Source organism: Solanum dulcamara, chromosome 7, assembly GCF_947179165.1.
Source record: "Solanum dulcamara chromosome 7, daSolDulc1.2, whole genome shotgun sequence".
NCBI lineage: Eukaryota > Viridiplantae > Streptophyta > Magnoliopsida > Solanales > Solanaceae > Solanum > Solanum dulcamara.
In genome coordinates this window covers 30,290,831-30,304,024 of record NC_077243.1, presented here as the reverse complement: position 1 = coordinate 30,304,024, position 13,194 = coordinate 30,290,831, and positions in this window count along the sequence as shown.

The window sequence follows — 13,194 nt, the reverse complement described above, 5'->3', positions numbered from 1 at the left end:
TAGACTAATAACAAGAACAATAGGAATAGCGGAAGCACAACGAGTAAATATATACATAAAAATATAAGATCCATCAAAGAATCTAGAAGTCACAAGTATAGAGCTACTATAAAATACTGATACAGATCTAAAAATTAGACCATAGAAATAAGAGTATCTCAAAAAGGGAAAAATCAGTCAAATTTATATAGATGAAGACAAGAAGATCCCAAAATGGCAAGTTCTTGCCCTCATCTCCGATGCATATGGAGCTGGCCCTAGTTAGAAAAGTGTAGCTTGAACCTCAAACCGCAGTTAGCTTCTAGGTAACTAATAGTATCCAATATTAACAACCCAACTAAGAAGTCCAACACCTGGACCTCGAACGACAGATGAGTCTAAAGGGGGAAAATCAAAAAAAATCTCCAACTAATTAATATGGACAACCCAGCTAAGAATTCCTGCGCCCAGACCTCAAGCCTCAGATGTGTCTCAAAGGGGAAATAGTTCGTAACTTGAGTCATCTCTATAGTGGATAAGGGGGAAGCATGACCATATCTTAAATCTTCAATGATAACGGCTACCGAAAGATATCATGTAATTTCTCCATAGAGAAATCACTGTGGATCTATTTCTACTATTAGATAATCCATTCAATACTTCCAAGATTGACCCAAACCCTTTCCTGAAGAGACAAACGACGCCTCAAAACTCAAATCATCAACGAAAGAGTTGTAAAAAGAGGATAGGGGGTAGAAGGTCTTCAAGCTACAAAAATGCCTAATATAAGGCTCAAACTACTTTACCCAAGTCTGGTATTTCGGTCTATAATGAGCTAAGCCATCCATATCGACTTCGAAGTGAAACAAGGCCTAACGGCTCCAATCATCTCAAGTCTAAAGCAATACTAGTCTAAGCCTAGACTAAGGCCAACATGCTCCAAATCAATAGAAGAAAATAGAAATAAAAAAGGCCACAAAGTATGGATGATCAACACAAAACTAATCACATGCTGGCAAGTTCCCCAATTTCCCCAAAATAAACCTAAGACATAATTTCTAAACACCTAAGCATGGTTCAATATAAGGAACAAGAAGTCATAGAGTACCTATAGGCCAATCACACGTGTTACAAAACCATAGAACAAAAAACCAAACAATCTTCGAATGTTGCCACGCTATCAAATATAGGTACAAAATGTTAATATGGTCGTTTTGATATTAATATTACTAAATTCATAGATGGACCAATTCTAGAGTAAAAAAAGGAATGTGGGACCTGCTCTGGTAATTTTGGAATTGACTTCGTGAAACGGTCCAAAATACCTCCTCAAACTTGTGTTCCAAAATAGAATACAATTCAGGGCTTGGATAAGCAAGAACAAGGACATATAAGATTTTATCAAATTAACTTAAAAACACATAAATGAAGCAAGTTTTAGCTCGAATTTACCTTAATTGAAGGTCCTTAAACACTTTCCAAAGACCCCATCACTTTTCTTAGTAATTCCCCAAAAATTGACCTTTGAATCACCAATATTTTCCAAGAAACGAGAGTGAAATTTGAGACATAAACTAAAATTTGGATTTAAAAATAAATCCAGGTGTCGAAAAGCGACCACCTCAAAGAGGAGAGAATCTCTTTTGCGATACCCCGTCACTTAAGTGAGGGTCGCTTTAGAGACCTCGCTGTCGCTTTAGTGACACCCGCGCCTAGGGAGCCCTTACTTTTTCAATGCCTTATTGCTTTAGAAAGGGTCACTTTAGCAACCAGGGGTCACTTTAAGGAACCAGACACAACTAGTGCAAAGGAATTTTTGGCGTAGTCTAAGTCTCCAACATGGTGCTAGGGATTAGTTCGAAACCCATGTGCGCAAATGAGATATGCTACCCATCCAAATTCGACGTTCCAGACATAATGACGCATTTTAAATTTCTATACAAGGTTATTTTAATAAAAAGTGGATCCCTCATCCAAATGTCATTTTTAGCTAAATTCAACAATAGGCCTCGAAATTTGACTGAAAGCCTTGAGAAGTGCATGAAGGGTCGTTCTAGACCAAACTTGACATTATAAAACTAACCTCACTTAAGAAATTTTCATTTGAGTGCGTTTTCCAAGAAGTGTTGGCCCAAATCAACCTTAGGATAAATTTTGAAGTCTAAAACGTCAAATGGCCCTAAACTCACATCAAAAGCCTCGATACTCACACCGACTATGCAACTCGCCTAATTTGACTATTTCAGAGCTGATGAAACCATTAGAATTATATTCTGAGGTTATTTACCGAAAGATATAACAAAATTAACTTATCAAATTTTAAAAGCTCCAAAACAGGAAAATGGGCCTAAAACAAAAACGAATGGCCAGGCGACCAAACAGTCCATGCCAGCAAGTTATAAATAACTTAGATTTCTGTAGAAATGCTCTAAACAAAAAAAAAGAATAGTTTCACTCAAAAATGACCTGGACGGTCATTACATAAATTTAGTCCCAAATCGACTTAGGTTTAATTTGGGAAAAGTGGGGAAAAGAAAAGAATGCACCATATAAAAGGGACTAGGCCATCTACGGGCCCCCTCTTATGAACCATAGGAACTACTATGAATTGTAGGGACCTCCTCGTAGGATTTGGGGTCAAATTTTTTGGCTTACTAGAAGTTGGGCAGGTGGGACTACGACTAGGATCCTATGGGTCGTAGGCCTATGACGGGCCATCCTGCCAATTCATATGAGGAGTTCATAAGCTCCTATGAAGGTGGAATCTATAGATCATTCTGTACAATTCATGCAAGGCCCTACGATTCATCCTGCTAACTCTTAGGAATAACCCCGATGGACTTTCAAAGGTTGGGATATACAGACCTTTGGTACGGTTAGTAGGCCTATCTACATATCATCAAAAGGCTCATGGGAATGGTCTCAAGTTCATGAAATTTGCTAAGTATTGGGGAGACCTACAAGCAGCCACCTATGATCGTTGATACTCATACGGACCATAGGTTCCACTCATGGGCACTGGGCAATCCACTATTCTAGCTTTTTCTCACGTTTCCTTTTGGCTGTCAAACTTGATTTAGGATTGAATAATATGGGGTGTTACAATGAGGCGTAGAACAAGACCTAGCTCACCCAAAACATAAGAAAGTGAAATAGCCTGAACATAAAAAAATGCCATAGCAGTTGCGTCCTCAAATCATGAGGACTCACTAAAATAAGCAACTTCGAATGGAACTCGAACTATCCACGGGAATGGGCAGGAGCGTCACGACCTATATTATGAAACAATATATATAACAGTATATGCTAGTACATGGAATGTATTAAATATTTGAGAAATATACATACCGTGAATAAAAGAACATAATAAGCGTGAACATAAGATACATGACCAAAAATCCTTGAAAAACATGAAGTAAATCATAAAATCATGAGATAAGGTTAATGTACCATAAAAAGGACATCATTAAAAGCTGAAAATATAATCATTTTATGGAATATGGATCGTAACCAATAATAAGATCATGTGAACTATAACATGGAATCTGGTATAACTCCTACATCAAAAAAGGAGAGGCTACTTGCCAAGGTAGACTCCATATCATTATCATTATGAGATATTTGTGGACCCACTAGCTAAGTCATTTAAGACAACCTGGGGCTAGTAGTTTTGGACTAGAGGTTGCTACTAGAGACTCCCTTACCAAGCCTTCACCTCAAGCCCTATCGGTGCTAATTCAAACTCCACCGAGATAGATAAAGTCATTTATCAACATAACATTAGGAAAGGTAATAATTATAGACCAATTTGCATCATAAAATCATATAAGAGTATCTCCTTTCAAATCATGATAAATAACATAATTCAAATAGACACTTACCTTTCTAAGCATCAAAATCATGATTTCATTCATATTGTGAGTAAACTTTTCACAATTCATTGATACATACTTGAAGACATCCTTGAAACATACTTTATATCATTTTTGTTAACATACATAAATCCTTTATCAATTTCATGATCATAATTTATATTTCATAACTAAAAATCATAGACATAATGCATGGGTCCATGTGAAATCAAATGGAAATCATGTATATTTATAAATTAATATATAATAAATAGAATAAAATCAATTGAATCAAGATAGAAAAGACCTAGGAAGAATTTATAGAAAACCCACATTAAATTAAGTGAAATTGAACTTGAAAGATATTTTGACCCAATGGATGAAAGGAAATGTATTGGTGAATTCCCAAATACATGGATAAACAAGGCCCTAAAAGCAATGGAGATTCGAAGTTTCTTTGTTTAGTCGGTTATGATAGAAGGTTTCTGGAAGGATTCTATTCCATTGAATCGCCCTAGACAACTTTGACTTAAAAGATGATGAAATTTCAATGGTATAAGGCATGTGAGAAAAGCTTCCAAGAGTTGAAATATAGACTCACTTTTGCTCCGGTGTTGACTTTACCGAAAGGGTCCAATGGTTTTGTTTTTTATTGTGATACTTCAAGGGTTGGTCTTCCAAGGCAAACCCATGGAAATACCCCTTATATCAAAGATAAATGGACACTACGTAACTATATTGCATTGGAAAAGAGTTGTGTTTTGATACAAAATGGTAAGGTGGTAGCCTTTGCTTCTATAAAACTTAAGGTGCATGACAAGAACTATCCGACCCATGTTTTAGAGTGGGCAGTAGTTCTGTTTGCTTTGAAGACTTGGAGGCACTATCTATGTGGTGTCCATATTGATGTATTCACCGACCATAAGATTTTGCAATATGTATTCAACCAAAAGGATTGTAACCTTCGACAAAGGAAATGGCTTGAGTTGTTAAAGGATTATGATGTGAGGGTGTTGTACCATCTGGGTAAGGTAAATGTGGTTGCAGATGCTCTTAGTAGATTGTTCAGGAATAACATTGCTCATGTTGAGGATGAAAAAAAGGAGTTAGCTTGTGATGTTCATAGGCTAGCTCGTTTGGATATTCGCTTGGTTGATTTCGAGGACGGTGGCATTGTTGTCCAAAATGGTTCTGAATTATCTCTTATGGCAAATATTAAGGCAAAGAAACATAATGATACTACTTTGGTTGAGTTGAAGAAAGTGGTTGCCAAAAAAGTCAATGAGTCTTTCTTCCTAAGTTAGATGGTGTGCTTAGATATCAAGGCCTATTGTATGTTCCTGATATTGATAGATTGAGGGAAATGATATTGTCCGAACCTCATAGTTTGCGGTATTCTATTCATCTGGGTTCCACAAAGATGTATCGAGATTTGATGGAAGTGTATGAATGGAATGAAAAAGGACATTGCAGAATTTGTGGGTAAATGTCCTAATTGTCAACAAGTGAAGGTTGAGCATACAAAAATAGGAGGTTTAGCTCATGAAATTGAAATTCTTTCTTGGAAGTGGGAAGAATTGAATATGGAATTCATCACAAGTTTACCTTGTAATCGTAGGCAACATAATTTAATTTCAATTATTGTTGACCAAATGAGTAAGTAAGGCATTTCCTTCCCATTAAGACTTCCAATTCAGCTAAGGATTATGCTAAGTTTTACATTCATAAGTTGGTTAAGCTTTATGGTGTTCCATTCTCGGTCATTTTGGATTGAGGTACTCAATTGACATCTCATTATTAGAGGTATTTCCAAAAAGGTCTTCGTACTTAAGTTAAGCTTAGTACGACTTTTCACCCACAAGATGATGGTCAAGACAAGCGTACCATTCAAACCTTGGAAGATATATTGAGAGCTTGTATCATAAACTTCAAGGGTAATTGATATGGTCAATTTCCCTTGATCGAATTTGCATATAACAACTACTATTCGAGTATTTAAATGACTACATTTGAGGCCTTATATGGTTGTAGATGTAGGTTTCCTATTAGTTAGTTTGAAGATGGTGAAATTGCCTTGACAGGACTCAAGTTGATGCATGAGGCTATGGAAAAGGTTAAACTCATTAGAAAAAATATTGAAGACTGCTCAAAGTGGACAAATGTTCTCTTCGGATGTGAGGAGAAGAGAGCTTGAGTTTGAGGTCAATGATTAGGTTTACTTGAAAATATCACCATGAAGGGTGTAATTCCTTTTGGAAATTAAGGGAAGCTTATACCCCGATATGTAGGCCCATGTCAAAATTTGAGGCAGATTGGCAAGGTGGCATACGAATTGGATTTAAGGAGAAAGGAGCTCAAATTTGAGGTCAATGATTGAGTTTACCTAAAAATCTCACCCATGAAGGGTGTGATGCATTTATGCAAGGAGGGAAAACTTAGTCCCCGATATATAGGCCCATACCAGATTTTGAAGTCTTATGGCAAGGTGGTAGACGAGTTGAATTTTCCTTCGAAGTTAGCATCGGTGCATCTCGTGTTTCATATTTATTTGTTGAAGAAGTATGTGGATGATTCTATCTCCATTGTGCCTTTGCATAGCATTAGGGTGAAGGAAAGTTTATCCTTTGAGGAGATTCTGGTTGAAATTCTAGAGCAGCAAGTCTAAAAGTTAAGGAATAAGGAAGTGGCTTACGTTAAGGTATTGTAGAGGAATTAAGAAGTTGAGTGTGATACATGGGAGGACAAGGCCAATATGATTTCACAATATCCTCATCTTTTTCCTTCTGATCCAAGTTGAGGTATTAAGTCCCTTCATGATCACTCTTTCGAATTCATACTTTTCAGCCATTCTCATGTTTTACTATGCATGCATATTCATGAAATGAATTTTTAAGTCGTGTTTTAGCTTGGGGTTGATTACTCCTTGGTTTTATGTATTTTAATATGTTTTTTATTCATGTTGGGTTTCTATGTCTCCTTTTCTACTCTAGTCATGCTATCTTGAGTCCCATTCGAGGAGGAATATTCTCAAGAGCGAGATATTGTAAGACTCTGAAAGTTAGAAAGCCAAATTAAGGAGAACAGTTGAAGAACTGATCTGGTGTATGCTTTTACAAGCCGGCCTATAGGCCGTAGAAAGTCCTACGAACCGTAGGAAGGCAGTCATAAAAGGCCCATCACTTGAGAAAAATCTTAAAGTCAAGACGACCCCAAGTTGATGATATATAAGAAGTTTGATGAGCCGTAGGAATGGCTCGTATGAAGGTCCTGAGAAGTGAAATTTCACTAAGTATGAGCCCACTCTATGAGGGGTTCCTATGGATCATAAGAGATTCTACAACTCATAGGAAGGACCCGTAGATGAGGTTCAGAAACTTGGTATTTTGGAAATGTTGGTAGGATGAGAAGGGTCTACAACTCGTATAAACTTTGACAGACCCTTGACTAGGTTGGTAAGGTGGTTCCTAAATTCTAGGTATTTGACTAAGAGTTTAAGGGTTTAACGAGCTATTTGACGATCCATAAATAAGTCTATGATTCGTAGTCTTAGCTCATAGGGAAAAGATACAATTCTAGTTTTTGTGCACTAATTAGATGATCGGTTACTATGAACCGTCTTTCGACCTACAACCTGTAGGTCCTTACTCGTAGGTCAGTCAGACAATATTTAATAAGGGGTGTTTTAGATATTTTCTATTCTACCTATGCCTAATCTATGTCATTTTGGTGTATCCTACAAATTCTTTAAGTACCTAAATCCTTCAAAATCTCATTATTCCCTCTCATTATCTCAAATTCACCTAAGAGTTCAACGTTTCCTCTCAAGTCTTTTTCTCTAAGAAAGAGTTAGGTTTCAAGTTCAAGTCAATTCTCCATCACTTAGAGCTTGCTTTTGGGCTTTGATTATCAAGGTATGTGTGAATTCATCCAGGATCCTAGTGCATCCATAGAGTCCCAAAGATTTCTTCTTTTTTATCAATTTTTATTCAATAATTCTAGAGTTTTGATCAAATTACATTCAGTCAATTCAATTATGGTTTTGCTTAATTCCATTAGTCTATTCATGCATGATTTAAGTCCAATTGCATATTTTTAATAAGTTTTGCGAGGACCCATGCATTATGCCATGAATTTAAAGTTTTTAACTATGAATTTAAGATCAAGGATTTATGAATTCTTTAAGAAAGTTATGAATTATGTTTTCAAGTATGTTTCAAGCAAGTAATCATGAATTGTGAAAGAATTTCTCATGATATGCAATAAATTATGATTTGGATGCTTAGAAATGTAAGTGTGTACATGTTATGTTATGATCATGGTTTTCACGCAGCTATTCTTATTATATTATTTTATCAATGTATTTTTTGGGATTGAAATAACATCGAGTGAAATTTGTGGTAGAGATCCATGAGGAAATTCTAGTAGCAACCCTTAGTTCCAAAACTACGTGCTACCATAGGTTGCTTTATGACTTATCTAATGAATCTACATATAGCTCATGTTCTTGTTTATATGGAGTCTACCTTGGCAAGCATCCTCTTTCTTCTCGGTGCGGGAGTTACATTGGATTCCATATTATAGCTCATCTAGTCTTAAATGTCGGTCAAGGTTAATATCCTACATGTGTATATGTTATGTCCTATAAGTTCTTATGATGTTTTATGATGGTTGACCTTATTAAATGTTTTCAAGTATTTCCAAATTTTACTCATGTTCTTAAGATATTTTTCATGCATCACATATTCATATTGTTTATGTCCTGTCATTCTTGTTCATGCATGTTTCTCTCATACTTAGTATGTTCCATATACTAACGCATACTTTTGCCTATATTTTATTATAATATAGGGTCCAACGCTCATCCTCCTATTCGTGGCTAGTTGGCATTTTATCTACTGAGCTATTTTGTTAAGTACTCGTGGTTCAAAGGAAAGCCCGTCATGACTTTTATTCATGTTCAAACTATGTTCCTTTCTTTCTATTTTGGACGAGCTAAGAACTTCTCCTAAGGCTCATCTACTAGTAGTGGAGGCATGTTTAGACTATCATGAGTATGTAGCTCCATTTATTTGGACGTATTGCTTTGAGATTTAATGTTATTTGAGATTCCAGTTTGAGATTTATCTTCTGCATTATGACTTTATTGATTTCTTTACTTACCTTAAGTATGCAATGTATGCTAAGAGACTTGTTTCTAATCATTGTGTCACGCCTAGGACCTAGTTTGGGTTGTGAAATCATTGATACTTAAAAACATTCTTGAAACACACCTCATCATTTTCATAAAACATTCATAAATTCTTCATCAAATTCATGAGCATAGTTCATAATTCATAAGTGAAATTCAAAGCATAATACATGGGTCCATATGAAATGAACTATAAATAATTTATTTGATCAAATGAGGCATAATCTTGTAGAATAACATCATTTGAATCATAACAAAAAGGACCCATGAAGATTTAACATAAAACTTAATGAATTTAGGTGAAATAGAACTTGAGAGATAGAGATCTTTTGGGACCCAATGGATGAAAAGGAATCCATTGGTTAATTCCCATATACCTTGATAATCAAAGCCCAAAAGAAATGGAGATTGAACTAGAAACCCTAGTTTGATGAGAAGAAAATCCTTGAGAGAAGACATTTAAGTCCTTTAGAGTATTTTAGGAGATTGAGAGAGAATGGGGAAAGATTAATGTTAGTTATACGACGTCCAAAATAGGCTAAAACGATGTAGCTTAGGCATTAAAAGAATGAAAAATTTCTGAAATATCTCTGAACTAAAAGCTGCCAGTGTAACCTACAGATGGGACCTACGGGTTATAAGTCAGTAGACGGGCCGTCCAAATGATTCATTCAACCAGAGTCCAAATTCCATGTTTCTGAAGTTTCATCTATGACCTTGTCCTACGGGTCGTAGATAGTCCTACGAGTCATAGAACTTGTTCGTAGAAGTCTTGTACAAAAACACAAGCTACTGGAATCTTAAATTTCTTAGGAGTCTTCCTACGACCCCTATCTACAGACCGTAGGACCTTATATGGTCCGCAGATCCCTCTCACCAAATGACCTGATACTTAGAAAATTTTTGAAATCTCAAGACCTTATCTACGAGCCTTATCTACTATTCATTAAATCTTCAACGGCTTGTTCTGTGGCTCATTCATCAACTCCTGATATTTTTCTTAATTTTTATCAAGTGTCCAGGCCCTCTACGACTGCCTCATTATGGCTTATAGGTCTTCCTACAGCCTGTAGGTTTGCTTGTAGAATCCTGAACCAGTTTGATTTCTACAACATTTCTGTTCATTTGACTTTCCAACTTTTGGATTATTTCAGTATCGTACTGTTGGTTCGGGAAACACCTCACCTCAGTCCCTAATAAGGACCTTTTAGATGGATCCGTAAATTAGAAGGTTGTATCATTATGAGGCTCATAGTGATGATTGCCAGTTAGAGAAACTCCCTAAAAAAAGTAAAGTTATTATTTTTAAGATTACATTATTCCCTTATTACAGTTATAAAGTTTTGCGTGTTTCTTTTACACTTGCAGTGCTTTACTTTCAGTTAGGCTATTTTCAGCATTTCTTTTAGCATGAGTATTCAGGATCATCAACAAACACTCTATTTTGTTTGTATTTTGTTATCTTTTGGTGAGACCTCCTTAATTTTGGAGGACTCCATTTATTTAGTATTAGTAGTTTCTTTTAGAGATAACCATAGGGCTTGTCCTGACACCTATTTATAGTTATAGTGTCACGACCCAAGCCTAAGGCCTAAGCGTGACTCGGCGATAGGTAACCCAAAGTATCCCAACCAAGCTGAACATAACAAGATAAGGGAAAGAATCAACTCGACATAGAAGTCAAGGAAAGTAAATTCAGCCTAATGTCCAAAATGGACTACATCAAATTTCCACGTCTACACATGCCTCTATACTAGACTTTGATGGGGGCTGAGGACAATCTCCTAGCTCATCAAAATTATTAAAGAGAGTCAAGATAACATCATGAAAGAAAAGTCACGTCTCTATGAATGGAGACCACAAACTCTTGAAAACTAAACTAAGTCTAGCCATGAATGTGAGGAGCATGAGTATCATTCCTCCCTACATTATGAGGCTATCAAGATCCAAAATGGGCCATGAGTGGCGCCCACACTTAACCTCCTAGGTGAGAGAACCAACAAATCCAAATCCCAACTTATTAGTTATTCAACTTATAAAATAGGATAATAATACGGAAGCTTAACTTATGAAAGTAAGAGATAACAAAAGCCACTAAAGTTTAAACATAATATTCCCCAAAATCTAAAATTCATCACGTCAAGGACATCTAATCTTAAAATACCAAGTTTGAAAGAATCTAACATGAGCTAAGATGATAGCTCACCCTGGAATTTGATATACCAGAGACTGGTTAGAGCAGAGGGCGAGTCGAAGTCAATGGTACACACGATGCACTCCACAAAATAAAATAAAAAAATATACAAGAAGGGGTCAGTACAGGCAACATGTACTATAGGAATCATTGGCCTACTCAAAGTAGAAATCAATATGCATAAAGTAATAGCGGAAAATCAACTATAACACTTAACAAGTGGAAACCAACAAGATCAAGATCAAGTGACAACACAATGAAAAATTACATAATAAGTCAACAATATCAAGAGTATATATAAGGACTCAGGATTCCACACCACGGTCCTTTGGAAAATAAGTTATTTGAGATTGGGTAGTATTTAGTCATTTTAATATATTTTCCTTTAATATTACCGTGTTGGAATATGACACCCGGTTCAATAATATCGTGTTGGAACGTGACATCCGATACAATAATATCATGTTGGTTCATGACACCTGATCCAAATATATATTGTCGGCTCATGAAAGCTGATCCAAATATATTTACCGTGTCGGAACGTGATACTTGATCCAATAATATCGTGTCTAAGCGTGACACCCAATCCAATAATATCGTGTCGAATTGTGATACGTAATCCAATAATATATCATGTCGGCTCGTATCACCCAATTTAAATATATAATAAAATTGAAATCAACTGATTTGTGATACGGTAACCTGAAATAAAATTACAAATTAAACTATGTAACCCATCACTACGCAACATAACTTCTCACTCATGATTGGCCAATCTATAGTTTATACACAATGTTTCCAGCCGAAAGGCTTTACAACCAACAATAATGAAATGGGTTTTGACTCTTTCAATTAATACAAATATACAAAGGATGTATGGTATCACAAATTCAATACTCATTCAAAAGATAGATCTTCAATTAGTGGTTAATTACCTGAAGCCGCGTTCGTTTCTCCTCTACATGTTCTTCTTTTTGTTTTGCCCTTAATTTATGATTAAAAAATATTAAACCCTACTACTTATTTTAATAAATATGGGATAAGTGGTATAGGGTATTAACTAAATTATCAATTTAGCCCACCAACTAAATTAAATATCTAAAGTTACACCTCAGCTAAATAATTATACCTACCAAACAGTCCAAAATACCCATTAAAAATTTACGAAAGGAGTCTTTTATGAATAAAAAGTTCTAGTACTTAAAACGATTTAATGGGTCGTTACAATAGATATAGTCTTACCCATTGTTCATCCCCGAACGGTCAAAAAAACAACGAGGATAGAAAGGTTACCTAACTTAACAAAATAATATGGATATCTTCCATGTATATCAACCTCAATCTCCCAAGTGGACTCTTCAATACGACGATTCCTCCACTGGACCTTCACAGATGCAATCTCCCTTAACCTTAACTTGCGGGCCTCCCTAGCAAGAATAGCTACATGCTCCTCCTCATAGGAAAAATTCTCATCAAGCAATATCATATTCCAGCGAAAAATATAGTTTCCATCAACATGATGTTATTTTTAGCATAGACCCATGAAACACTGGGTGCACTCTGGACAAATTTGGAGATAAAGTCAATTCATAGGTCACCTCTCCAACACGGTTAAGAACTTCAAACGGACAAATATACTTCGGACTGAAATTACTTGGCTTACCAAATCTCACCACACTCTTCATGGGTGAAACCTTCAACAAAACTTTCTCTCCCTCCATAAACTCCATGTGTCTGACCTTTCGGTTTGCATACATTTTCTGCCTAGTCTGAGCTGCTAGAAGCTTCTCCCAAATAAATTTCACCTTCCTTAATGATTCCCTCACAACATCAGTTCCCTAAGGTCTTTCCTCAAATACATCAAACCAACCAATAGGAGACCTACATCTCTTCCCATACAATACCTCAAATAGAGCCATATCAATACTCGAGTGATAGCTATTATTGTACAAAAATATTGCCAAGAGTAAGAACTGATCCTA